This window comes from Gambusia affinis, linkage group LG03, assembly GCF_019740435.1.
Source record: "Gambusia affinis linkage group LG03, SWU_Gaff_1.0, whole genome shotgun sequence".
Lineage (NCBI taxonomy): Eukaryota > Metazoa > Chordata > Actinopteri > Cyprinodontiformes > Poeciliidae > Gambusia > Gambusia affinis.
The window spans coordinates 5,539,487-5,567,115 of NC_057870.1; the positions used below are offsets into that span (position 1 = coordinate 5,539,487).

The 27,629-nt window shown below is 41.1% G+C and overlaps 1 protein-coding gene and 1 long non-coding RNA gene across 2 annotated transcripts in view; one reads left to right on the top strand and one right to left on the bottom strand.

Moving 5' to 3' along the window:
• The window catches only part of sema4c (sema domain, immunoglobulin domain (Ig), transmembrane domain (TM) and short cytoplasmic domain, (semaphorin) 4C), a 129,305-nt gene extending 121,946 nt beyond the window's left edge, over positions 1–7,359 (bottom strand). The window contains exon 1 of the mRNA XM_044110762.1: positions 6,828–7,359. The gene's annotated coding sequence lies outside the window, so the exon portion shown is untranslated. The remainder of the gene's footprint in view (positions 1–6,827) is intronic.
• A 4,474-nt stretch (positions 7,360–11,833) lies between these two features.
• The window catches only part of LOC122827957, a 102,645-nt gene continuing 86,849 nt past the window's right edge, over positions 11,834–27,629 (top strand). The window contains exons 1-2 of the long non-coding RNA XR_006370139.1: positions 11,834–12,199; positions 15,667–15,776. This is a non-coding gene — a long non-coding RNA (uncharacterized LOC122827957). The remainder of the gene's footprint in view (positions 12,200–15,666; positions 15,777–27,629) is intronic.

Sequence of the window (27,629 nt, forward strand, 5' to 3'; positions counted from 1 at the left end):
GTGAAGCGTTAAAAATGTAATAAGAGTCATAACAGGGTGGATGCTAAAGGGTTCTCTCACAGCCAGTGGTGCTGATGCACTGCACACAATGGATGGAATATTAAATGAACACAAATTCAACAATGATCTTAATACATATATCAGAATTTCCATTTGTAACGGCTAAAGCAGGCAAAGATTTAGCATCTGAAAAGGTCTTGACCTCAACATTACTGAAAATGTTTTTATGTTTATTGGCTACTGTATATGTGACAGGAAACCAACCGAATTTATTGAAAACTACCAAAAGAATAGCGCTTAAATATCCATCCAGAATTGCTCCAGGACATCTTGCTAAGGTACAGCGACTTGCTAACGGAAGTTTTATCCGACTACAAGTGATGGTGTATGTACATATTTGACCCTGTGTGCTTACTTTGTGTTAGTTTTAGACAATCAACAACAAATCCAAACTTTTACACTAACTGACAGGGTTTGGTTTTTTTTAATTAAGAAGTTGTTTTATCATTCCTTTATGAAAAACAACAACAATGGTTGTACCTTTAAAAACACTAAATTAATTACCAAATGTATGTGAACTCATCGCCACTGCAGATTTCACACGACTCCCTACCTTTTCATGGAACGGGGCCGTAGTGAGGGGAAAAAAACTATTTTCTGCAAACCTTCCAGATGGCAAAAAGGGAAAAAAACAAAACAGATCTTTATTATAAACAACTTCTCCTCCCTGGGAAGACTAAGGAGAACATATAATCACACCAACACAGGCTCCTCTCTAGTGATGTGCTAATCACGTGCTAATGTGGAACATAATTCAGTGTTTGACATTGTGATTTTTAGGCTCCACATATCATTGCTAACCATGCTATCTTATTCATATGGCTGCTGGAAAACTTAAAAATATCAGCTTATCCAGATTGGAGTAGTGTACGAGCGATGTTTATGTCACTACGCTCCTGGACCGAGGTTCATTTAGCATGCCGTCCGTGTAAACAAGCCCCTTCCTTTGCTCCTGCTGTAAACATCAGCCCATCCAGCCCAGAGCTGTGCCTCCTCCCCCTTGCCTACTGTTCCCCCTGAGCTCTCACATGACCCATCTGCTTCAGCTTTCTGGCCTTCCATGGGCCATTTCTGATCAACACAAACACACATGCGCGCACTCGCTCTCGCAAGCACTAAAAAAGCTGCGGTATCTCCATTCTGTTTGGCTAGCTTCTGAACACAGAGGGCAACGCCTGAGATGAGAACTCCCTTCATCTCAGCAGGAAACACAGACCTGTTTGAAACAGTAACGTCCACAGCACATTTAGCTTCTTCAAGAGATTTTTGTTGGTTTTTTTCTGCCCCGCTCAAGTATAGAGAGGCAGGAAAAATTGTAGCTGTATTTGGATGAAAACGTATATATTTCCCCTGCCGTGCCTCCAGTTAAAGTCTGGCGCATCAACCGTTCCCCACTCCACATCTAAAGCAAACGACCGGGATCCAAACACCTCGCCGAGCGAGAGGTCAAGCAACAATGGCCCCGTTACCACGGCATCCAGCTGCCTGCCGTGTGGCTGGCGGGATCGGTCGTGTTGACTCGATGCATGTGGCACGTAGATGACAATTAGGCACGCGCAAACAGACGTGCACCAAGCAGACAGGGGACATCTGGTGCAGTGACGACATAATGGCTATGATGCAATGTTGACCCTTATGTATGGCTGCTGCCATGTGCCGCAGGAGTACATACACACACACACATGCAGTCACACCCACACACACACACACAGGGTAAGATTGATAATGTGACAGTACAGTAAAGCTGAAAACGGGACAACCAGATCATGAGACGATAACAACCTACAAGATGCATTGACAAGAATGAGATGAGATCTGAGCAACAGTGTTTGAAATGCTTAATATCACAGTGTTTCTTTTTGTTCCCCACAAATGATTAAAAGTGTTTTAAATAATCTAATCATTGGGGAACATTCCATTCCAGGTTTGACTCGTCGATGTACAATTGTGTTTATGACTGACTAATTCTAAAGTGACCCTAATGCCAAGAAAGCACAACCTTCTGCCTGCTCAATAAAATACAATAAAGTTTTCTCAATAATCTCAACAATGTAGCAAACTTTACTGAATGCTTTCTTTACAGTTTCTCAACTAAGGGTCAGACTACCAGCAAACGCTATTTGCGGTTCAGCGTTGTCGAATTCAGCTATTCTCACATTTTTCTGTGGAACGTAGCTCCCAATTATTTATGGTAAATGCTAGCATGGTAATAACTAGCCAGGTCAGGGCTCTCAACTATTGATTGCTGGAGCCGTGGACTTTGTTGAATATAAAAATGTCATACAATTGCTAATGTTTACCCTTGATGTAGGTAATGCACCAGTTCGATGCTATGAAATTTACCAAAATTGCCTACATTGTAAACAGCCATCCTACAGTAAGTTGCACAGAGAGAAGTGTCGATCTGAATGAGGCCACTGTTAATGTCAACACAATCTTTGAAAGTGTGACCAACACAGACTGAACGACTTTGTTCACTTCGTCCGTTGCTATTGCTAAATCTACAAGCTTACTACAGATCTAAAACAGCACCGAAAAACAACATCATCATTCTCAACATCGTGATTCACAACTTGTCCTTCTGTTCGCTGATTGACTTTTATGACTGACTAATTGTAACCCGATTCCTCAAGTTGAAATTCTACCCCAGGAATCCACTTCAATGGGAGAAATCCAAAGCAGAGCAGTGAAGGCAGATTAGAATCAAGAGAAATTGCGCAGGAAGGCAATGGTCAGGGTACGCCTAGTTGTGGGGTTTTTTTCATAAAGCATAACTTAAATACTCGAAAGAATAATGCAAATGGAGAGAAATACCCAGGTGCACTGATCTTTGACAAGGTACTGACTGTCATTTTTAAAGCAGCCAAATCAGGAACGTTTTTAGTTTTTCTTGCCGCTCACTGGCACAACAGAAGACTATAGATGTTAGCTTCAGCGGTTTCCACTGTGTGTATTATTGCACTTGAAGGTATATTTGATGTTTGAACTATTGAAACGTTCACTTATTACCCTTTTTAGAGGAGGTCTCAAGTGTTTGGTCATTTCGCAGACAGTTGTAATCCCTACAAATATCCGCAGTATTTGTAGGACCAGCAAGCTGGGCTAGCAAGCAGTTTTTGCTGACTAGAAGCAGCAGAGCAGACGTCCCGTACTGAGGGATTAGTCCTCGATGCAGCCATCCTGGGTCCCATTCCTGACCATATTTGCTGCATGTCTTCCTCTCTCTGTCTCAATACAGTGAGTAGGTGTCACCAGTGTCACACAATCTTAAAAACAAGAAGATTACATGATGACAGTTTTGTTTCTCTGTTAATATCTAAGGCTAGTATACAGTAAGAATTTGACACCAGTCCATATCCATACCTTTGAAACAGCGTTTTAGTCCTAAAACATAACCCAGTGCGAGTTTGAACGTATTCTTAGGAGCCTTGGTGTGGCTGTTCATAGATGACAAATATAGCTTGCATCTTTTAATGAGGCTTGTAACAGTTTTGTTTCTGAGAACAAAAAGGTAATGAATTGTCTCCTGTGACTCTGTCAGCTTGTTGGAAGATAATAGTCTCAAACGGCAGCGAGTCAATGACACACAGAAAAACACGCTAACCAGCCATAAAAAGGATGTAAAAGTTCTAAGAGTTGTGTCTCGTGGTACTCAAATGACATTAAGAAAACATTAAACGGCCCTTTGAAGCAGCACGTGTGTGTCGCTGAACGGCTCAGCCCAAGCTTGGCAGTCTGCTGTCGGTGTGTGCGTGCGTGTGCTTGTGTGTGTATTGTTAGCAGTTGAGCTGAATGTGCGGGAAGATGGGAAGGAGGGTGGGTGCCCATCAGGATCTCTTCATTGTCGGGACAGACAATGAAGAGATCGAGACAGAAGGAGTGCTGTGGCTCGCTCAATAGAGGCATTAACATCTGGGTTCAGTCTGTGTGTGAGACCAGGCACCGTGTGAGGCTTTGTTATAACTAAAACTGGATTTCAAGTTGATGTTTTAATATAAACCAAAAAAGGATGAAAATATTCAAAAACCAAAACTGTTTTCACCGACAACTTCTTTTGAAACTGTTTCACGTAATCGATAAAAGGGCCATGAACCTGTCCTCATTATTAAGATTCGACTGTTTTTTGGGACAATCTGCCTTATTTTATTTTTAAATCTAGAAGCTGAACTATTCAGGAATAACTTACAGACACAATCATTCACTCTCAGCTACAAATACCAGTGCCAGATTTTAGGAAGAGCTTAAAGGAGGAAAGTACTTGTTTTCTCGGGACCCAAAAATGTATTCTTTTGTTTTTAAAGTAGTTAATGTTTTATGTAGATACAGAAAACATAAAGTTAGATTGGTTTTATATAGGTAAACAATACACAACTTTGGAGAATGATGATTTTATAACCACACCTCAAATCTGACCTGAAAGCACAAGACTTTCAGATAGTTTTAGTTAGTTGATACTAGCCAGCTAAAACTAGCTAAAACTAGATTGTTTCAGCTAGCTTTAGCTGGCTGAATGTAGCTCCGTAAAACTCAGCTTGTTTGAGCTAGCTGAAACTAGCTCAGAAAGCTAGTTTTCTTTGTTTGTCTTTGGTAAATTACAATTTCTGAGTTACAACGGCGCATACGGGCCATGCATAGGTGTTCCAACATTTTTTGGCCACACAAAAACTTCAAAAATCACTTGGAAAAAAAATATTTTCATAAGAACACTTTTTTAAAAATCTGAGTGAACAACTTGGGCTATCTGATTATAAAAAGTTATTTTAACATACTTAAAAGTTTTTATACAAGTTTTGCCAAAAGTACATGCAAATTACAATTTTCATTGGGCTGAAAAAAAATTTCTTAATGCAAATAGTTACCAAAGGAACTTCGGTCAACTAACATATCCAGAATAATCAAATTAACAACAAAGTTGAGAAACAAGATGGCTGCTCAAGGAAACCTGAAGTAAAGAACAAAATACAATATATAAGCAGAATAGTCAATGATGCAAATCTCACTTTGGAAAGAAGACCCCCACAGTGACGCTTTCATGAAGCCCACATCCTTCAGCCCACATCGCTGTGACGTGCCTCCACTAACTTCTCCCACAAGCCTCATAGTGTCTGCGCTCTGCACCCCGCCCCCCCAGCCCCGTCTGTTAGTTAACTGGTGCTGGCACCATCCAGCTTGTAAACCCACCCACCCCCCACCGAATCCCACCCCACTCAATGTCCAGAGTGGACACACGCCCATCCGGCCCTCCCCCTTTCCTGAGTAATTACAATAATCACTCAACTGAAGCTAACGCTTACTTCATTAGGTAAATCTGTAAGGGAATAAGGAGGAAAAAGCACTCCAAAGCAATATTTCTAAGCAGTGGCGGATTATGTTAGACGCTTATTATGAGTTGAAGCTCATCCAAAAAAAAATAAAACCAGCAAATTTAGACTTCTGCATATAAAAACTACCCACATACAAACAACAATTTTCCATAAAATGAATCAAACTCACTTTGAATATAGTTCGATACCTGTGTGGTCATGATTTCTATCTGCATCTGGTATTTTGTTGCATATTTAATCAAGGTAAAATCTATCTCCCCCCCCCAAAAAAAATAAAAATAAAAAAATAAAAAGCTGTACGTCACATGTCTCTGAGATGACATAAGACACCGTCTTACTTTACTAAAACATCTTAAAGATTTAAGAGGTTCGTAGAGAGAGAGGAGAAACGATCCCAGAGCTGAGTCGTCACAATACGGGAAGATGTTCAGATAAGCTAACGTAAAATAAGTTCACAATGCATGCGGTGAAAAAGTACCGGCAAGTCCCGCAGGGTGATAGAAACAGAGTACAGGATTTAGTCATTTTACCAGCGGCCAAATAGAACATTTCAAAAAGGAAAACAAACAGATTTTCTCAAGGTAAAGTCTAACAATCATCATCATCGTTGCTGCTTTAGCTATTTTGCTATAGCTTGTCAGCTCGATGTTGTCCCCTCCTGTGATGTCATGAACTTAAACAAACACAAAGCAGAAAAGTATGTGTGTGTGTGTGTGTTTTCAGTGCGCCTTTTTCAAAATAAAACTGTGTCATTGTGAAACCCTGCTGCGTGAAATCAAACACATGATTACTCGGTTTTGTTTTTACCCTCAGTTTAAATTTATTAGAAGGAGAGGAAACAATACACCAGTGGGGTAGACTCTTTAAAATATCCAAGAATACAAACTATTCTAAGTGTTCGGGGAGCTAACAGTAAATCAGAGATGTTGTGCTGGAATAAAAAAAACAAAACTCTCGTGAAGCTCTTAGAACCTGAGAGCTAAATATTCCAGATTTACGTGACAGGGTTGCAGAGTCACATCTGGCTAAGTCAGAAGCTTTGTGATGTACGTTGTGCATTGATTTTTTTTTTTTCTTTTCTTGTAGAGCGGCTTACTCAGCGTGTGCTTTCCGCAGACGGTTCCCCCCCTTTCCCAGCCGCTCCTGACCGCACTGCGCCGTGTTTACACCGCGCCACACCGAGATAAAGTTGCGCCGCACCGAAACCCAGAACCGGTAACCCAACCGGACCGCCGTTAGCCTGCCCGAAACGGCGCATCGCGCAGCCCTGTTCGCGTTATTTCTTCAAAAATACACAGCTACAGAAAGAGCGAGCTGCTTCACTGCAACAGTTGATGCTCCACACTCTCGTCGTTGATGTGTTTTTTCCACCTTTCCCACCTCCGTTGACTTCCTTCGCTGCGCTCTCAGCCGCTACGATATGAATAACGGCACCAAACTTACCTTATTATTACGCTGATGCTGCTGATGATCACAGCCGCTGCGTCCTGCTTTTCCCCCCTCCACAGCCGACGGATCCAGCAGGCTATCCGTCTCCTTCTCTCCTTTATCTGGCGTTTGTTGTTTCTTCTTCTTCTTTCTTTTATTTTTGTTTGACTTATAAATTATTCCACATCCCCCATCAACCTCTGACGAATCGGTCCGCGGTTCCTCTCTCCCGTGTCCTCTCTGATATGAAATGTTTGGACTTAAAAGAGGCAAATCGTGCCATATGATCCTGTCATTCAGTTTCTGCACAGAAGAGCTGGCTCCTCTACGCGCAACTCCCCTCCCAAGGCTTTGTAACACGAAACCCAGAGGAGGAAGAGGAGGAGGGGAAAAAAAGGAGGAGGAAAAAGAAAGAAGAGAGAGCGTGAATTTAATCCACTAAGTGGGACGAGCTAGAAGGATCTGTCCGCCTCTCTGTCTCAGAAGTTTCAGCAGTCTGACGGAGAAATGTGAGCGCTGCGTCTCTGTGCCAGGCTCCGCTAGAAATGATGAGTGCTGCTGCTGCTGGTGCGTGGCGCTGCAGCGTGTGTGTGTGTGTGTGTGTGTGTGTGTGTGTGTGTGTGTGTGTGCGCGCCCCCCTTCTACTCCAGCCTGCTTCTGCAGTACGCAGCGCAGCAGGAACCTGGGAGGATTTAAAAAAAAAAAAAAGGCACACAAACTCGTCTCCGCCCATTAGGCCAGTTTTCATTGTGTGCAAAGTAAAGGTCTGTTGTTTTGGGGTTTTTCCTCAACATGGAGTTCACAACCCAGTGAACATCAGCGGCCAGTTCTGGTTCTGACTAAACCAGAGTCCTGCTCTGAGAATGTCCGACCGGCAACATCTGGAAGGCTGGGGAGTTTGTTTGCCGATTGAAATTGTTTGCATTCTGTCTCATTTCCGCCACAAAAAAAGAAAATTGACTCCTTAGGATTTTGTGTCACAGATCTACAGGAGTCGAGACGTTTTACCGCATCTACTGTTTCCTGATGGTTTTCTCTAGCTGAGGATTTAATTTTCTGTTTCTGCATATACTTCTTTCCGACTGTTTTCTCGAGAGAATGAGTTAATTTCTCAATCTCTTGAGATAGCGAGTTAGATTCCCAGTTAATTTCCCAGGCTGCACAGTGGCTCAGTTGGTATCACTGTTGCCTTGCAGCAAGAAGGTCCTGGGTTCGATTCCCGGCCCGCGGTCTTTCTGCATGGAGTTTGCATGTTCTCCCTGTGCATGCGTGGGTTCTCTCCTGGTTCTCCAGCTTCCTCCCACAGTGAGGAACTTTGACAGGACCCTTATGACTAGCATGCATTATGAATATGCAAATAAATCTGATTTCACACCCAACACCCTGAACTGGGTTCAATTGGGGAACAAAGCTGCAACGTTTGCTACATTTTCAGCTGGTGCCGTTCTTCTTTGTAAGTAAGTAACTTTGATTTGCATAGCACCTTTCACAGATAAAATCACAAAACATGTGGGAAAAGCACATCAAGCATAACAAGAATTTAAAAAACGGACGAAGGTTTTCATGAAACGTGCGAAAGCAGACGAGTGAATTCTTTTTGGCAACATATGTAGATAAAAAGAAACCGTAGTGGCTGAGTCTGGGGAAGAATGCACAGGAACGTCAGAGGTCGCACTGCTCTTTTCATGTCAGTTGATGCTAATTTATCTATCTGTTTCCCACAAACACCCAGACTCAGAGTTATATGCAGTAACTTCTGTTTTAAGGTCCTGCTGTTTGAAGTGGTCTCATCTGCCCAATAAAAATGGCTAATGGACTGTTTTTTTGCAGCATGGAGTGCTTTTTGACCATACTTAAAACATTTACAGAAAAAAAACAACCCTACATTCCTCCAATCTGGACAGTCATAATGAGCCTGTGTCTCTAACACTAACATACAGATGATGGGATCGACTGTAAAGTGGCGCTAATCTCCCGTCGTCATCTGCGTCGGTGAGCGATGGATTTTGTCACCCGACAAAGTTCGGCATCGCCACGAGACAAGCCTGCGTCCGTATTTCCTTCGCTGTCGCCGTTATAACCCGGAGAAATTTAACTGCCCATGTTTCTGAAACAGAACCTTGGTGAGAGCAGCGGAGGACGCAGGCTCTTTTGTTTCAACTTTTAGCTGTCAGGTGATGTCAAATTCCTCACAGTGGAATACGTTTGCTCAGATCACACCGAGATAGTCGAGTGTTGCTGAATGTATTAAAGATGCTCGAAAACACCGAGAGATGTTCGTTAGCTATTCTGGCCTGTTATTCTAAGATCATTTATTGGTTGAAGTCTTTTTTTAAAATAATTTGTGCGTTTAAACAATAAGTCGGAGCGTTGACAAGCTGAAAACGTCATCCTGCTGAATTACATCCAGTCTTCTCCAGGAACAAAGACGTTTCGCTCTCCCAGGGACTCCATCAGCCTGGTTCCATCGGGTACTGAAGTGATGTCAGGAAGTCTACTTTTGAAACACATCAAAATGGTTTTATCTTGTCAGATGTGTTATTCATACATTGAAAATCAATAATACAAAAGGTCTATGAATTTGTCATTGATGCATAATTTGATACTGTCGGTTATGAAGCTGCCGGGTTTAAAATAAGCATCTATGAGGGATTTTTCTTGGTTTTGATGAAGGCATTCGACAAAATGTGACGTTCATTGCTTGTTTCAAAATTGTACATTTATGGTGTGAAGCACGTTGAACTGCCTTGTTGATGAAATGTGCACAGTTGCACTTGCCTTGATTTGACTTAACACAACAAGGTTGTGGGGTGTACGTTTACCCCATCGTACTGGGTGAGGGTTTAAATCCTGAAAATAATTCACTTTAAAGCTACCAGAGACTGAACTGAAAAGTTGTTACAAACGTGATTTTAAGTTTTACTTTTAATTTGTTCAGTTTACAGAAGCAGGCGCTACATGCAGCATTGATTTCAGACGCACTCTTACATCTGCGTCTTGTGAAATAAACATGCTTCCACCACAGCTTGCTCCTGTTAATGTGAGAGGCGGCCATATTGGAACGCGAAGTCTGCCTTGCAAGTGACAACTAGAAATAGTCGGAGTTGCTCCCTCTTTCCCGGTGGGAAATCTGACTTCAGAGAGCGTCCCAGTTGATTTTTTTTCCAACCAACTATTCAAAACTGGACAGCAGCAGATTGGGAAAACGTTTCATTCATTGGCCTTTCGCTTCAGCTGCAACATTCTGACTGTGGCGACAGAATTTGGCTTTCGCGACATGAAAACCTGGATTCGTCCTGCCTTTCATTTATAGGCAAGGCTGCTGTTGTTAGTGGTGTAATGGTATGTCTTAACTGAACACTGCTGGAATGTCACAGCTGACCTGAGAGTTATTGTTCATCCCATCATGACCTCTGTGACCCCGTCTTCTGGTACCTACATCGAGCAGGATACTGTGCCATGTCACAAAGCTCAAACAATCTCAACCTGGTGTGTTAAAAATGGAGATTATTTAACTCAACTATTACAGATACACTTTTCTTGGAATTGAAAATGTTAAGTACAACATGACGTATTCATCGTTTTGTAGCCAAACTTTTTTATTATAATAAGTACAAGCAGAGACTTTTACTGAAAGACCAACTTTGATGCACCCAAATCTGCTCTTTCTTAATTTAGTAAACTCTGGCTTTTTGAAAGAAAGCTACCTGGATCTCGTTATTACAGTTGAAAAAAAAAAACAAATAGTTCCACCGAACCTGAAGGAACTTTAAAAATTGGTGACTTTCATTTAATACCGCAAACATTGGGATTTGGAACTACGATGAATAAGATCCTTTTCATTTTCCTACAAAGAAAGAGGCGATTGAGTGCATCAGACCACCAACAAAAAAGATGTTAATGTTCCTCTTGTGTCCGTCTGCTGCCTTCCAGAAGCTTCCTGTTTGTGGGCAGAGAGCTTACATTGTTTATTATCCAATATCAGAAAAATAATTCAAAAAAGATTTACTTGGTAGGGCCTGGATTATGACATATAGGTTAAGCGTTCAGACTGAAAGAAACCACTCCATATAGGCATAAATGGAGTCTATTGTGACAAAGTTACGTTAAAGAATCTTCAGCTCAGCTTATGCCTACACTTTCCAGATGAAACCAGTTTGGAGAATACTGCAGCAACCCAAATCCTCTTTCAGACAGATTAGCAAATAAACAGGGCCAAATTATAATGTCCATAATCTGAAACACAGCAGGTGGCAGACAATCTGACAATGCCATGGTTCGGGTCCAGAGTCCGTGTGTCAACAGGACACTAATTTGGAGTCTTTTACAGTCTGGTAAAAATTAAGAATAAAACACCTTGGATCCAATCAAAGTCAAATAAGAGCTTTATATTTGGAAGTTGATTTTTATTTGTTGGGTTGAAACTGATCCTCTCAGAGTTTAAATTTTTTTAAAAAGAGGAGAATTTCTTGAACAAGAAGGCCTCAACCTTTGCTTTGCGTTTCCGCTGTCTCCTCCAGTCGTTTACAGTTAGGAATTGAAAAGGTTGCTGGAAATTAATTTGCGGGATTATTCTCACCAAGGTTGACTGAAACGCACTTGAGGTGCATTGTGAGGAGAGGCAGTCGAGTGTGACGTTCTGCGGCTGACCTCAAGTTCAATTTATTACCGGAGCTTTCAGTTCGCTCCTGCTGTATCCAAAACAACTCAATTTAGCACCTGAAAAAGCCACTCTCTGCAGCTTCCACTCACGCCGGTCTTGAAACATTTGACGCTTTTCCCGCTTCACACCGGCCTTCCATCTAGGCTGATGTGCCGCAGAGGCACGTCGAGCCGTCCCTTTAAAAACACGCTCTCTCCTTTTTTAAAAAAAACCTCCCAAATATCAAGCTGAACTCCGCTGGAGTTAATTTCACACCTCCACTCCAAATGGAGCCCATTTATACGCTTTTATTTCTTTTTTTTTTTTTTTTTTAGTTTCTTGTTCCAGCACCTGCAGTGGGCGTGAAGGAACACGTTTCAGCCCGTCATTCAATGTACAGCCGTCGACGGAGTGGAAGGGAAAAACTTCTTCCCCGTACGCGCAGACGGCGTGCCGCGAGGCCCAAGAGCCCCGGGAGAGTGAAAGCACAAATTACTGCTTAATGGACGAAAGGGCGGCACGGAAAGATAACGAATGATAGCGAGTCAGCAGCTCCGAGCTCGTTCACTTCGTCTGTTTTTCACAGCACCCGATAAACAAGAACAGGGATGCGCATTTAATTGCAGCATTGCGGTAGCCTCTTTCTTTCCCCCCCGGAAGTTAATATGAGATGCTGGAAATATGCAAATCGCCTCCTTTCTTTGGAAAAGTTTTAGAAGGATCCCTCACCACGAATGAATCACAGGTTTGCCGAACCTTTTTGTATCAATGCAGTAATTCATTAATGCAGTAACAAGTGCAGATTTAAGACAGTTTGTAAGATTGAAGGGTTGTGTGTTATTCTCATTTTCATAATTTGCTTTACTTACCAAGAGGTAGATGTTCGCAAACTAACTAAATATTGAGCTTGCTAAGTACTTAGTGAGCTAAGTATTTTACTTGCTTGTTAAATATTTACTTATCAAGCTAACTAGTCAGGAAGCTAACTAAATATTTAGCTTGACAGTTAGCAACCTAAATATTTTTGCTTGCTTGCTAAGTATTTAGTTAGATTGCTAGCTAAATATTTAGATAGCCAACTATTTAGCAAGCTAGTTATTTTACTTGCTTGCTAAATATTTAGTTAGCAAGCTAAATATTTAGGTCTGAGCTAAATAAATGCTTTGTTTTGAACTAAATATTAAGTTAACAAGCCAAGTATATAATTTGTGTCTTTTGACTTTGTAAAAAAATATAGCTATCTCAGACTTTAATATTTAGTCTGGAACTAAATACTTAACTTTGCAAACTAAAAACCTCTTGATATTAAATTTACAAGGTAAATACAAATTAAAATAATTATTTAGCTTGTAAATTTGTTTGGAATTTCTAAAGGTATGAGAAACATGGTGAAAATTAACATCCAATGTTTTCCCTTTATAACAGGCTTTATAAATGAAAATTTGCAGATAACTGTAATTGTTCATCGTGTAACTTCAAAAAACGGGAGCCCAAACCGAGTCGTTTGGAGAACACAGTGGAACACAGGACCAAGAAAACGTACTGAAAGGAATTTTCCATTAACTGTGAAGGCAGTTGTGTGAAAAACTAATTTCTTTGTCAGCACTTCTGATGTAGGATGGAAATCAACAGCCAGGTTCTGCTGATTAAATGAAACCTATTAGCTGGCCATCTCCGTAAAAGTAGAAGCTTAGTTGTTTGCACCTAGATAACCGAAGTCGGGAGAGACATCAGAGATGCAATTGTTGCTACTAATCAATCTGGGAAGGGTTCTGAGGTGGGGGATGTTAAAAGAAATCACAATACACACATGCACAGCAGCCCAGATGCTGAAGGCTTAAGCTAACTGTTAAAATTTTGTCGTAAAATCAGAAAAATTGCGGCCAGGAGAAAACCTGTTCTCTTCAAAAAGAAATATGTCGGCACAACTTATGTTTTTATGAAGCTGAATCTGAATGAACCGCAAGACTACTGGGGGTGGAAGGGAAATCCTTTGGAACCAAATAGAGATGTGTGGTCATAATACACAGCTCCATATTCCAGAGAAATCAGACAGTATATCACCACAAGCACCTCATACTAACTGCCAGGCATTATGATGGAGAAGAGATGATTTAGGCTTGTTTTTCAGAAACGGTCCAAGACACCTTGCAGTGGTTTAGTCCATCACAGAATCCTCTCAGTACCAAAGTATTATAGAGTAAAAAGCAATGCTATCTACACAAAAGCTAAAATTTGCTAAAACTTGTTACTTAGCGGGAAAGTGACCCCAAATGCAGCAGTGACCCCGTCATTATGTCGTACTCTGGTGAAGGTAAAACTACCAAACAACCCTGGTAGTTGTTTGGTAGCCCTGGTAGTTTGGGTTGTTTGGTGTTACAGACAATCCGGCCATTCATACCTACCAGGACGACCGGTGGCTACTGACTATTTTAAAAATGAGCTGGGTCAAATGGAGATCAGAATGGTAACATATGGAAATACTGTCTAGCATAAGTCCATCCTTAAATAATGCATCAATTAAACTACATTATTTGTCAAATTTGAAGATTTTTATGACGTTTTGTCTTGTTTATTTTAGGCAATACTTTGAAGAACGTCTTAAGCTACACGCAACCATATTCATAACTATTTTGATAGGAAAATAACAAAACATAATAGCATCATGCAACATATAAATTCTCTCTATTTTGTTAAGAAAGACACATAAAAATGATTTATGCTATATCATTTATAAACTGTATAACCAGTGGAAAAATGTGCGCAAAACCTTTTTGCTATTCCGCTAATATAAAAAAAACACGATTTGGAAATTGCGTTTGTGTTTGCATCAGTAAGAAATTGCATTAAAATCACACATGAATAAGTTTGTCCATGCAGTAAGCCATTAAAAAACATCGTCTTCCTAGCACTTTGTCTTCTTTGTGGTTTCTGCCAGTAGTAACATCTGGTTGTTCATCACTTAACTTGAGTTATGCAAAAAATGTGTTTCTAGTTTGGTTTTGCGAATTATACAAATTTTGATACAACCAAACCCGTTCTTTCCAAATTGGAGCAAATTCAGCAAATGTATGGCCATCAAATTAAATGAACCTTTTTGGTCGTCGAAAACGCAGCTACTTTAATTATCTTTCGGCATTTGAGGTTTTTTGGGCCATTTATGTTTAATAGTTTTTGCAATATTTGTTCTTCCTGATACGTCTGTTTTGTTATTTCTTTTACAAGTTATTCTGGTGTTCCCCATCCTGAATTATTTCTCTTGATTATTTCTGTTAGTGTGTTAGATTATTCCCTTTCTGGGCTTTTTCTGTTCCTCTTCTTTCACTCCTTGCTCATCAGGTTTAGTTATTGACCTTTGTGTTTAGTTTCTTAGCTTGTCCTTAAGCATTGATTGTTTCCACCCCCCCCTTTATATTACTTCTATCATATTCTTCTCGTGTTGGTGTCTTGGTTTTCTTTTTATAATCCATCCTGAATTGTTTCATTCGTGTTCTTTGGGTTTCCTGTTCATTTCTTTGTCCAGTAAGTGTTTCTATGCTATGTTCTTTATGTTTGTTTGGAATGGTCAGGGCATTAGGGCAGTAACATCTTTGCAGATAAGTTCTGCACTGATTTATCCCCTTGGTTTCTAACCTTCATTTCTTTCTGCCGGTGCGACAGCCATCCGCTATTTTATCACCGTTCATTTCCCTAGGGAAATAGTATTTTTATATAATAGTACAGTGATTTCCTAGAGAAATACAGAAACAGAGCTCTGTTTTCTAATACAGCTTCATTACATTTTTTAAAAGTAATTTTTACTTTGTCTCGTAAAACTTCTTTAGTTTCTTCTTAATCCTCTTCTCAGTCTTATTTTTCTCTGCTCACCTAAGTTGCCAACAAAAACTCCTCCAAAATGAAGAAATATCTATTGCGCATAAAGCCAGTGGAGAATACGGATTAATCTGCGCCGTCAGCTGCCGGGACGGTGCGTGCCGGGCCGGGCTCAGGGAAATCCAGCGCCTCATATAGTTATACGTAGGAGGGATTAACTCTCGATTCACAATTCAGGTCAATCTTCCCCGGCAACAACAGAGAGACGATTTTATTATTTTTTTTGCACATATTGATGGAAACTAACCCCCCTCTTCCTCCCTAAAGAGCTTCAGCTCAGAAGCAGCACACACTCTAAGACTTTTTTCTTTTTCTTTCTTCCTTTCATGTAATAAACAGGTGGATTGGAAATGCAGAAGTCACAGTTTAGCTCCACTTTCGGGCTGGCTCCATCCCACAGCTGGCAGCATCCGAGGCCTTGTGAGTGATAAGCGTCTGTAAAGTAGCAGGTATTTAGCACATCAGAAGGCAGAGCGGGGCTCTGAGACCATTTTTTTGGGAGGGGTGAAGTCTCATTAAAAAGCCGAGCACAGGTCGTCTCCCGTGAGCCGCCGCTCTTTTTGCTTTTGCTCCTCTCCATTTGGCCCTGTTTGGACTTTTTTTCTTTCCATCGCAGTGAGACGTTAGTTTGACTCAGACTGAAACCCAGAGCTGGGAAACAGTATTTCTGAACGATTACCTCATTTTTACCTCGACTCACCTTCCAGTGTCAGCAGGAGTTCGTAGCTTTGAATCGTCGCATGCCGATGTTGGGAAATATTAACGAGAGACGTCGGCTGTCGGGTATGGAGGGTATTTAAGATGTCAGATGATTGAAATGTTGACAACACTTGGATAATGTATTCACCATCACAGACTTTAATAGGGGTTTTATGTGTTTGACCAACACAAAGTAGCACATAATTGTAAAGTGGAAGAAAAAGGAAACATGGGTTTCAGTTGTTTTTTTATTGCTAATTATAACCTGAAAGTCTAGCTCACATTTGTATTCAGTGCCCTGAGTCAGAACTTGGGGGGAAAAACCTTCGCTGTATTTATAGCTCGGTGACTTTTGTTTCCTGTTTACCCTTCCAAAGCAACTAAAGCTAGGTCAGAGTGAGAGTGTCTGGATCAGGTTCTCTATTGGCTATAAGATGGGACTTTGACTAGGCCATCATGATGAGCTTTAGACATAGGGAGTGAGAGCATACGTTTTCCGGCACATACAATGCGATAGCGACAAAAGTTATACATTTAAAGCTATATGTAAAATGTCAAGCTTGTACCCATATCCTCGTGGATGTTTACTTGTCCAAGCTTGAGATTTCACATAAACAAGTTTCACCAATCGCTTGCTCATGTGAGAAGGGCAAGCAGTTGTCGCCTCATCGTACAAGTTATAGGATATGAATTCAGAGGGTGCGACATTAACCTCTTAGTACATGACCAAGTTTTGATGTTAGCCTTTCCTTTTGTTATTCTGGCTGTATGGTTAGCTACAGTTGTTGTTTTTATCAATGATTACTTTAAACACATTTTGAACTATTGCAATAGAAAGGGGTTGATGGAAACGGTGAAACTGGAGAGAAAACAACCCCCTCAATTTTGTAAATGGTTTGAGGTGTTTTTTTTGTTGTTTCTTTTTTTGCTTTTTCTTTAAAATAATTAATGTGCTAAAGGACATGTCAGAACTTGCCAAGTAAGTTCTGACATGTCGAACATTTTACCTCACAAAACTCCTGTTATCGCAAATGAAGAAAAAGGCATACGTTTCTCTTTCTACGTCTCTGTGCAGTGCATCAACAATGCTAGCTGATTTGATAGAATCATTCATGCCTTGTGTATCCTGATTGATTCGCTCCAAACCAGTAGATGGAAACATCCATAATTTGTACTGTCTTTTTTTTTTTCTTTTTTTCCCAGAATTGCACAAATAAATTTCAAAATTCACAGGACAATTGAATGGAAACATAGCTACTGTCTTGGTGAAAGTAGCTACCACTGCTCGGTGGAAGAAGTGGTAGCTATACCCCAATCTCAACGGCTGAAGAAAATTACAACTTTTTCTTGTACTTCTAAGAGTTCTTGTTTGCTGAAACTTGGAAGATAACTTGTGGCAAAGCTGGAAATGGAACTTTTTCTCATTTTCTCCCCACAGTGGCTTGTTGCCATTCACAAAGGTCATATTTCTGGAGTTGTTCTGTCAACTTCTTCCAAAGTTGCTATGAGCCTTTGGAGCTGCTTGTCTTACTAATACTCACATTGCCCCTCCTCCTCCTGAAAGGTGAAGACCCATATCTTGGTAGGCTTTTGAGTTGTACTTGACTCTTTCCATTGCAGCATGACAAAAGTGTGAAAAAGTTCCAAGATGCTATGGGTACTCCTTGAAAGACACTATATAGATGGTCAAATTGATGAATGACAGGGTGAAGCATATTTAGGAAGCCAGACCTGACCCCTCAACACCGAAAGAGCATTGTAGAATATTAGATTGGTCATAAACACACTGGATGAACAGTAATGAATGGCTAATGGCCAGCAGCGGCAGCTTGATGCCAAATGACCGAGAGGCAAAGATGTCACAATCAATCTAAAGGTCTCCTCGCAACGTCAACGATCTGACAGAAAACCTCTTTGAGACTACCGCCGATCTCCCACGTTCCGTCTCGTCGCAATCATCCGGATAAACATTTGTGGCCCGGAGAGGAGAAATACGCTGTCCTCATCGGAGATGAATGGCCCCCCGATGTATCACTGCCTTTGCGATCGCCCGGTGCTTAATATCTATTGAGATGAGTGTATTAAAGCGTGTCCCGTATGATGAGTGGCTTCCTCCTTCCCCCGAGACAGAAGAAGGAAATTACACCTCAGCAGAACATTATTTCATTTAACGCGTAAATTCATTAAAGGAAGATGGAGAGTGACCAGAGACGCTTTAATCATGTCTTCTGTAGAGACCGAAAAAAATCATGGAAGAAATGTCTTTTTACTGCGGCTTCACAAACTTAATGAATCTTTGCGTTTAGCTGAAAGAGTTCAGTATGATTAGAAGAGAATCAAAGCAAAGTTGTTCAGGTTGGTCGTACATCCTTGCGTCAGAAGGTATCCCAATTGTCCGAAAAGTCCGCAGGATAAATCAGTTCGATGACAATGATAAACTCCTGGTTGGTCTCTGAGTTTCTTTTACCTAATTTCTTGAAACCTTTAAGCCTATAAATCTCCTTTTAATTTGGATCTCTCCATAGATCTGCTGTTCTTTGTCACGTAAAGGGTACCAACCATGCTAATTTATCATTACGTGAAAAGGGGTAGTTTCAGAAGGTTATTAAATTTCTTAACTTCCCTGTTGAGGGTGTGCGGCATGTCAGCACAAAGGGGAGAACTGCTGAGAGAAGCAGGGTTTGGGCCCCAGAGAATCTTGTTTTTCCTCCTGGAGCTACCTACCGTGCCCCCGGTCCCAAGTCGGTCTTTCCAAAGAATCGAGTACCCTCGCTTCCCTAGAGCTTCTTCTCTGTTTTCTGCAACGTCTGCCTCATGAATCTTCTTAGGGCAGTAATAAATATGCAAGAATACTGGCGTGCATGGGAGCGAGAGAGAGAGTCTCCACAGGCAGTTGCCTCCTACACTGACCTGTTCTCTTGCTGAAAAGAAACAAGCAGATAGTCTGCCTGTTGTTCATGCATTTTGATTCTTTCATTTAGAATGCCAGAAGTTCGGTCACCATCTGAGTGAAAACATTCCTCGGGTTTAACAATATGGACGTTTTGTTTCTTTCTCTTCCCTCTCTCTCAAAAGGCCATTTTCCGCCTCGGGCTTGTTGGCGGTCGGTCATGAATGCACATCATTTGTGTCCACTGGTGGTCTGGGACAAAGCTGCTGCAAATGCTGAATACAGTGAGCCTCGCCAATCATGACTAGAGGAGGAATGCAAATGTGATTATCTGACTGTGCGTTTTCCATTAACAGCTGATATTATAGTAAAATGGAAGCGATTTAATGAGGTAAGATTTGGTCAAGAAAACAAAAATTAGAGTGTTGAAAAGTGACAAAGGTCCTTCCAGAATGGCCAAACCAAAAGGCGCTGCTTTGTGAGCAAGACATTGCCGGACGACTTTAAAGTTTTTTGGCTGTTTGAAACAGAACATGTTCCAAAACGTCCTGCAGATGACAGCGAGCTTTGACTTGCTGGTGGCACGACACAATATATTTTGATGACAGCTTTTTGAGAGAACAACATGGCATGCCATCACATAAAAAGTTTACTTTTTTAAGCTTTCCACCATGTTATAATATTATTCTCTCATCAAAGACTTCCCCACTCAGCTCCTTCAAACTAGTAGCAATTAGCAATTAGAAATGACAAAAACTGGAATTTCAACAACCTCTATACAAAAACACTTTGTTAGCTTTAGGCAAAGACAGTTCCTCTCAGCAGCGTTTGGTGTGCCACAAGCTGCCATATTGCCTTTTTAATACAACACCACTTTCTCTATGGTGGAAAAATAATAGTTCATGTCATTAAATGACACAGTGAGTTGCCATTGCTCTTGTTTACTGCATCTCCTGAGCTCATTGCTGGAGCGACTTCTCAGAGCAACGCTGGTAAAAATGTTGTTAAAGGGTTAATAGAGGAGCCGTCTTGTGACGACTTCCTGAAGGCGGAGTTTGAGAAAGAGCTGGAGTTTCTTAAAGAGACAGAGGCCCAATTTCTAAGGACTTAATAGAAGAAATGACCAATTCAACAGATAGTAAAAAATTAGCTGTAGGGGTATCCAGAGAGCTAAAGAAAGCTTTTGAAACAATAAATCATGACATCTTAATTAACGAAATTGGACCATTATGGAATTCGGGGAATTGTTTTGAACTGGATGGTGAGCTATTTAAAGAGCAGAAAACAATTTGTGAAGATGGGAGATACTGAATCTGATTGTCTGGAGATTGGGTGTGGGGTTCCTCAGCGGTCAGTACTTGGACCAGCTTTATTTAATTTGTGTATCAACTACATAAGCAAAGTGTCTAATGTATTAAAATTTGTGCTATTTGCTGAAGACACAAATATTCTGCTTTCTGGTGAAAACTTACAAGAACTTCTTTTATTGAAATTAGTAAATTAAAGAAATGATTTGACAATAATAAATCCACACTAAATTTGGACGAGACATTCCTTGTTCATGTGTGTGATTTTATACGTCTATCCTATTCAAAATAAATAATTAATATAAAGATAAATGAATATTGGTGATATACAGCCTAAATGGTAAAATAATTATTAGCCCAATTAAATTTAAAAAGTGAATTTTCAGAGGTTCACATTGAGTTTACGTAGGTTGGGTGGGTGGTAGCAAAAAACACAGATCACCTCTTGCTCATCAGCACGGCCACAAAGATCGTGTTGATGCTACTCTTCTACATCTTGGTAAAGGCATCTAGGTGGAAGCAACAGAACAAAAAAAAATAAAATAAAAGGATTACAACCCTGCTGCACCGCTCAAATCGAGCTTGTTTTTTTGTGCATCTTTCCTTCCCAGTGACATCTAATGCAATCATCCTTCAATCAGTGTTTGGCTGTGAAAATCTAATCACACTGGTTTGAGGTTTCAGAAAGCCATCTGCTTTAATCCAATTCTTGACATGTATCTCTGTCGCAGAGCTCTCACCCCCATCGTAACCACTACCCCTTTCAGTTGGCTAATTTTACAGATCCATCTCATCACAGATGAGACAGATGTGAAGGCTTGACAGCGTTTGAATTCTAGAGACAGCCGCTTATGCCTCCCACATCCTGGCCTCTCCCTTTCCCCATTCCATCGAGGGAATATTCCACTGCTGTGACCCGAGTTGGCCTTCTTAGACGTCGCTGCAGTGACGGGCAAACATAGGGTCTCTCTCTGAAGGACTGAGCGGCCGTCCTTGCTACCATATCTTGCGTTCTCGGGAGCTTGGGTGTTGCCGTGCACTTGCCACCCCGAAATCCAAAAGGGCAACCCACTCAGGCGTAAAAAACAGTCAAAATACTTACACTTGCCATAAATGCCTATGAGCTTGGCAATCTTTCATGGTTTATAAAGCTGTCCCCTGGAATACGGCGACACTGAAGGCCTCTGATAGAGAAAAAAGTAAAAGACAAATGACTGACCGTGCCCTTTTCTAATCTATCAGTTTCTCCCAGAGCCTTTTGTCCTTCAAGCTAGTGTCAGATGCAGACCCAGCTGCCCGCCGCTGTAATTGCATCACCCTGAAAATGCCTCGGACATGATCTCAACTTGCTCAGGCACTTTTGTGTTGTTTTTTTTTCTCCCCAATGACCTTTATGCCAAAACCCGAGTTTATTGAGATCTCTCCTGAAATCATCTTGGCATACTCGCTTTCCTGCTCCAAATAGGGTTTGTCAAGTTCTCTAAAATCTCTAAAATCTGCCACACAAGCAAAAATAAGACGCTTACAGACAGATTTGGCATTTACACAAACATCCGTAGAATCGCTGAGCAAAATTCAGCCTTTCATAGGCTACGCTTCGCTGCCTGGAAGCTGTTGGTATTTGCAGATGTTGATTGGGAAAAAAGTTCCACACCTTGAGAAAGCTGTAGTTGTCTTGCCAGGCCACTAGATGGCACTGTGATTTTAACATGTCACTGAACACCGACGCACTTATGACCCTTAGTTTCCACCTCAAACTGTAAACAGTAACCCATCTAGCCCCCCTTAAATGAAGTGTTCATGTAACACAAACTTATCAGAAATTGTGCTAAGCTAAGCAAGTTAAGTTAGCACAACACAGCACGGCTATTCATTGCTTTTGTTATCATGCGTATAATGAACCCTGCAGAGTACGTTGCGCCCATGTGGAGTACTTCACATCTCCGCTGGGGAAATTGCTGAAAAGTTTCGCTCTGACACCTGGTTTCAAAAAGTGAGATATTTTAAATATTTCTGTTTAACTGAAGAGTGACTCAGTGTAAACAGGTCTTTCGCCCTCTGTTTGGCTGCTGGAGCGTCTCCATCCTGCTGGGGACAATAGGCTACTGGTACCATTAGGAAAACAGACTGTGGGCACTGGATGTAGACTTAAGCCCTATTGTGTAGGAACTACCAGCATTTTGTTCGTACCCCCGGATGCTTGTACACATACTGCCTCTTCATATCAACATGGAGACAGATGAACATGTCAGCACTCCTACCTTTGTGCTCTGTCTCCAAGAAAAACACCTCCGTTACGTCCAATAGCTCCTCTGTCTTTCAATATGTGTGTGTGTGTGTATGCAAGTCTGTCAAGCAGCCAGTACAGTATATAACAGTGCAGTTCTTCTCTGCTAAGAGAGGTGGATTGTGCTGTATAACCACTTAACCCTCATTCCCCCCTCCCAGGCCCGTGCCACCCTCCCGTGGCAGTCCCAATAAAACCTGGATTATTTTTATAACACAACGAATGGCTGCCGACTCTACAGGCTTCCCTCCAGCTCTGTTGTGATTGAAAGAAGGGGGTGGGGGGACGAAGCAAAAGAGGAAAAAGGGGAAAGAAAAGACCAGGTCAATGCAGCTCCGTGTCTCCAAAAGGGCAGCATATCCAAAAACCATAAATGAAGGGCTTTTCTTCAGGGAGGAAAAATAAACACTCTTTCAGAGTCGTTTTCCTTTAGCTTCAGTCTGGCTCTACGGCAGCTGAGGTTCCCCACCGAAGCCTTTTTCCGCCCTTCGTGTGCCGCTTGCCATCAAGCAGCTTTATCTTGCTGAAAGGTCAAATTTAGATGTGCTTGTACACTTTGCGTCTCCTGCAACAGACAGTGGCAATTCAGTGTGGAATCGTGGTAAATTACCTGTCACAACCTTTAAAATCCTTCTCCTGAAAGGTTTATCTTTTTCGTGAGGACAGAAATCCTGTCGAGGTGCTTCACGTTCCACAAATTTTCCACAAAACCTTCAGATCAAGCAGGAAACTAAGATGTGCAACGAAATGTTGACACCTTCTGAAAATTAGTTTTGGAATTCGTACAGAAATGATGTCTGCTGTGGATGCCTACAGGTTTGACAAGATAGTGGGGCGACTAAAAAGATTAGTCATGTTGCAATGAGAAGACTGTGGGTTTGAGTCCAGCTCCATTCCATAACACATGTTGATATTTCCCAACTTTCCTATAGATCTGCAAGTTCATGTGTGTACATGGGTGAATGTGACTCTACTGTAAAAGTGCTGTCCTTTTCACAAAGAAGGATCTTGCACTTAGTGTCTCCATGGATTTCATGTTTCTTTCGATGGCCCTGGGTGCAGCGCCCCCACAGGCAAGGAGGTGAACAGGTTGACACAGAGCAGTGTGAACCACACCACCTGAAATTGTAGCAAATGTTGCAGTTTTGTTTTGAAGCAAGACTACCGGACGTTTTCATTGGTGCAGAGAGAGCACCAATGAACCTTGGCACCAGGAAGATTATAAAGTCATTACTTTGACATCTGCATTGCACTAATGTAAATTACAAAGCAATGCCAAGAATGTGTGTTATATTTTCTATGAATTTTTATTATGTCAACATTTTTTGACCTGATAAATAAAAAAAAATCCACCAGTTCTAGGGCTAGCCTGCCATACTACATCATCAAGTGCAAACTTTAAAAAAAGTAATGGCTTCACATGGAAAATATTAGTCATAAAAATGACTTGACCAGAACCCCAGATCCAAATTCTAGATCATTTCTGATCTTAAGAGCTCTGTGTACAACAGATTGTCTTACAGTCCAAAAGATTCTGACAACATGCTAATTTTCTAACATCTTAAGAAATTAGCGCGTTTCGACATTTTTTCAGCATGTTTATTTTTAAGCTGGATTTCTCGCATTGAAATATTAAAGCTGATTTTCTGACTGCACTTTAAATGTATGTATAGATCTGAAGCTAACAAACAAAACTCATTTATCATCCTCAGTTCATTTTCAATTGTGTAAAGCTTTGGTCAGCTGAATGCTGCTTTGTTATATACAGAGTTTTTCACCTTTTTCAGCTTAATAGCAGCTTCCAAGAAAAATGTTGTTCAAGCTGTGGAGGAGTTTGCTTATTTAATAGATCTAGCAAACACACACACATGCAACCAATACCTCCCATTCATCTGTTTCCTAATTTTCATCCTATCGTCCTCTCTGTTTAGCTCCCCTATTCACCGACAAGAAGCAGGCGGTTAAATCAACACACTGAACAAGAACAAACAGCCTGAGAGCCATGAGATTAATAAAGCAGGTAATGTAATTCACAAATAACTTGGTCCTCTGTCTAAACTAGTATATTAATTTGCTTATCAACCTCTTGGAGAAGCAGTTTTGCACCGCTGTATTACTTTTTGTTATCACAGCTGTAAATGTGTCGGCTCCATCCCCCTTATCGTCCAAAATTGGGACCGAACTTAATTTCCCGTCTTCCCTCTGCTGCTTGATAAAAATCAAAGTTTAGCGAATATTTCCTCCAGGCGAAGCCAACTTTTCATCCATTTCTCATTCGAGTGCGGCGCGACGTGCGGCGGAGGACGGTGACTAATTCCGTGAAAATTAATCAAGAGAGACTGGGTGGTTAGGACGGACGGATGGGGCTGTGGCGGTGCTGGTGGGGGAGGGAGAGGGGTAGTTCCTGGATAATTCAAATTTTAATCTTATATTTAGAAGTGGCGATAACAAAAGTGAGGACTTATTTCTCTGATTGGAGACTGTAACGTGGCAGTGCTTAAATTGAAATCTCGATTTGCCTCGCTCCATTGTCGGTGCGGCTGCGCTGAGAGGAGCCGGGGCCGGAGGAGGGGGTGGGCAGATTTTGCTGCTGCATCAGCATGTGTGCAGTAATGTGATAGCGAGGCCTGGCCACACAAAGAAAACACAACCAGCCCTCTAACAACCAAGTAAGACCCTGGGAGGGGCACTGGGTTCGGGGAGGACGGATTGAAAGAGGTCTGTCGGCTGGGCGGCTCAGCTTCAGTCATTATGCTGTCTTCAGGTGCTGCTGAACATATTGTAAAAAAAAACCATATGAGCAACATTTGATGCATGAGGTTTGACCTTGAGAAGGAAATCCGAGGCCTTTTTAAATCTCTTTTACCACCACACGTCCCCACTTTTTACATTAGAATACGCCCTGGAAGCAGTTCAAGCTGAAAATACGGATGTTTTGTTTTATTCCTAAAACAAAAATCATAGCTCAGAACTCGTAACAAAAAGTGCATCTTCTCTCTTTTCTCTGCTAAACCAAAGAAACTTTGTTTCTGTTCGCCTCCTGCTTCTTTGGGGAAAAAAGCAACTTTTTTTTATGCAGAGCACTTGAAGGTAGCACTGCCCTCCTTAACGCTTAACTTGCCCCACTTTAAACTGAGGTGCAGGTATAATTTTGGAAGTGACGTGGGTGGCGAATGAAGACAGGGTTTTCAAGCTGCCTTAAGTCACTCAGTATGAAAGAACAAACAGTCCCTGGGACCATTTTCCTGCTTGGGGTTAGTTAGTGAGGCTAGTTTCAAGGTTTTTACTGTGTGGTACATTAATGAACAAAGGTTTGTGTGTTGAAATCCAGCTGCAAATGGGGTGTGCACTTAAATGGAAATGTCTACAAATCACTGCATTTAATATGACGCACTGCTAAAAGAAACAAGCAGACAAAAAGCACCTAAGTCTAGCAGATAACAGTTTTATACAGCTGTTCAGTAACAATAGCTACTTATTGTTACTGATGTACATGTGGGAGAGTTAGAAGCTCTTTATTGGGTACTGATATATACCTAATAGCCTGGTCATTGCCTTAGTACGCAAATTGACTTGATTCTCATCTCCGTTTATTGCTCCGTCTGGGATTTCTCCCACAGAGCTGGATTTCCCCCTGTAGGATTTCAACCAGGCTAATCAGCAAAGAAAAGATGGAGTTGTAAATAACGTATGCTTTTTTTTTTTTTTTTTTTTTTTTTTTTCAAAATTGTGGGCTTCCTATGTAGGATTGTAGATCGTCAAAGGCAGTGGAGGAAGTGAACAAAGCCATTGTGTCTGTGTTGGCTGCTCTTCCAAATATTGAGCAATTAAGTTTGGAGCAAGAGGAACGCTTAAGACATTTTATAGCTGGGAAAGATGTCATGGCCTAACTCCCCACAAGGTTGTTTACAGCACACACAATTTCCGGTATGCTTCGTTGAGCTGGAGCATTATGTACGTTATGGCCAAACATTTGCGAGCGGGTAAATTCAGATTTACCCGCTCGCTTAAAAGTTTAAAAGTTGAACAGAGTCCACCAGCAAGCAACTGTTTCTCAATAGCTGATGGTCCAGACCCCCTGTAGAAAGCAAAGTGTAGAAAGCAAGGGGCTGGTTTTCACCAGACTTGATACCTATGGGATTCTTTCGTGGTAACTACTTACAAGGTGCATATGGCTACCTACATATGAGTACTTACAAGTGTCTATAGTGCTTTTAGGGTAGATGTGAGAAACTTACAAAGTACATATGTGTGGCATCAGGTTTTTACCAGTACCTAAGGTGCTTACAGAGTAGCTATGTCCTGACACACATTAAATAAATGGAGGATAAAATGAAAAAAAAACTGCTTAGTCTATTGAGTAAAATCCTGTTGACAAAAGTCTGCATCAATTTATCCATCCCTTTTCAAGTGGGGAAGCTGCACAAATTAGAAAAGAACTTGAAACAGGATATGTACATGTACTTTAGGTACCTGTGGGGAAACTTACAGCGTACCTATAGGGTATAAGAGGTACCTACAAGAAACTTCTTGAGTATCAGTGGAATACTTTCCCATGTCAGTGGGTATGCAAACCTAAATATGTCAGTCATATTTAGGGTTACTTACGGGAAAACCAATGGCAAACCTACAACATGCCTACCAATGAGATTACACTGTAACTTTAGGGGCATCTATCAGGTTCTTAGAGGTTATGAACAGGATTGTCAAAATCATTCATGTGTCAATCCAATGAATACTAAAGAATATGTATTTTAGAAATAGTAATTTTCTATGAACCGGTAGAAGCTCTCAGTGCTGCAGAGACCCAGACAAAAAGTATCTCTTCTCTGTCAACTACTAAAGTAAATAACAATATATATTAAATGCTAAGTTTTACTCTTCAACAACTGTCAAAATTCAAAAAGTTGAGAGTATTTTTATTTTATTTTATTATTTTCAGAAAATGTTGAATATATTTTTTAAGACCTAGACGTAATTTGTAAGAAGTCGACTGGAAGTTATTGGAACTGTTGGCAACCTACTGTGATGACTGTAGTTGCTCACCACAGAAAAGTCGATCCAACTGTCAGAAATGCTGAAACTAAATAGGACTACTGATGAAAACATTTGCATGAAT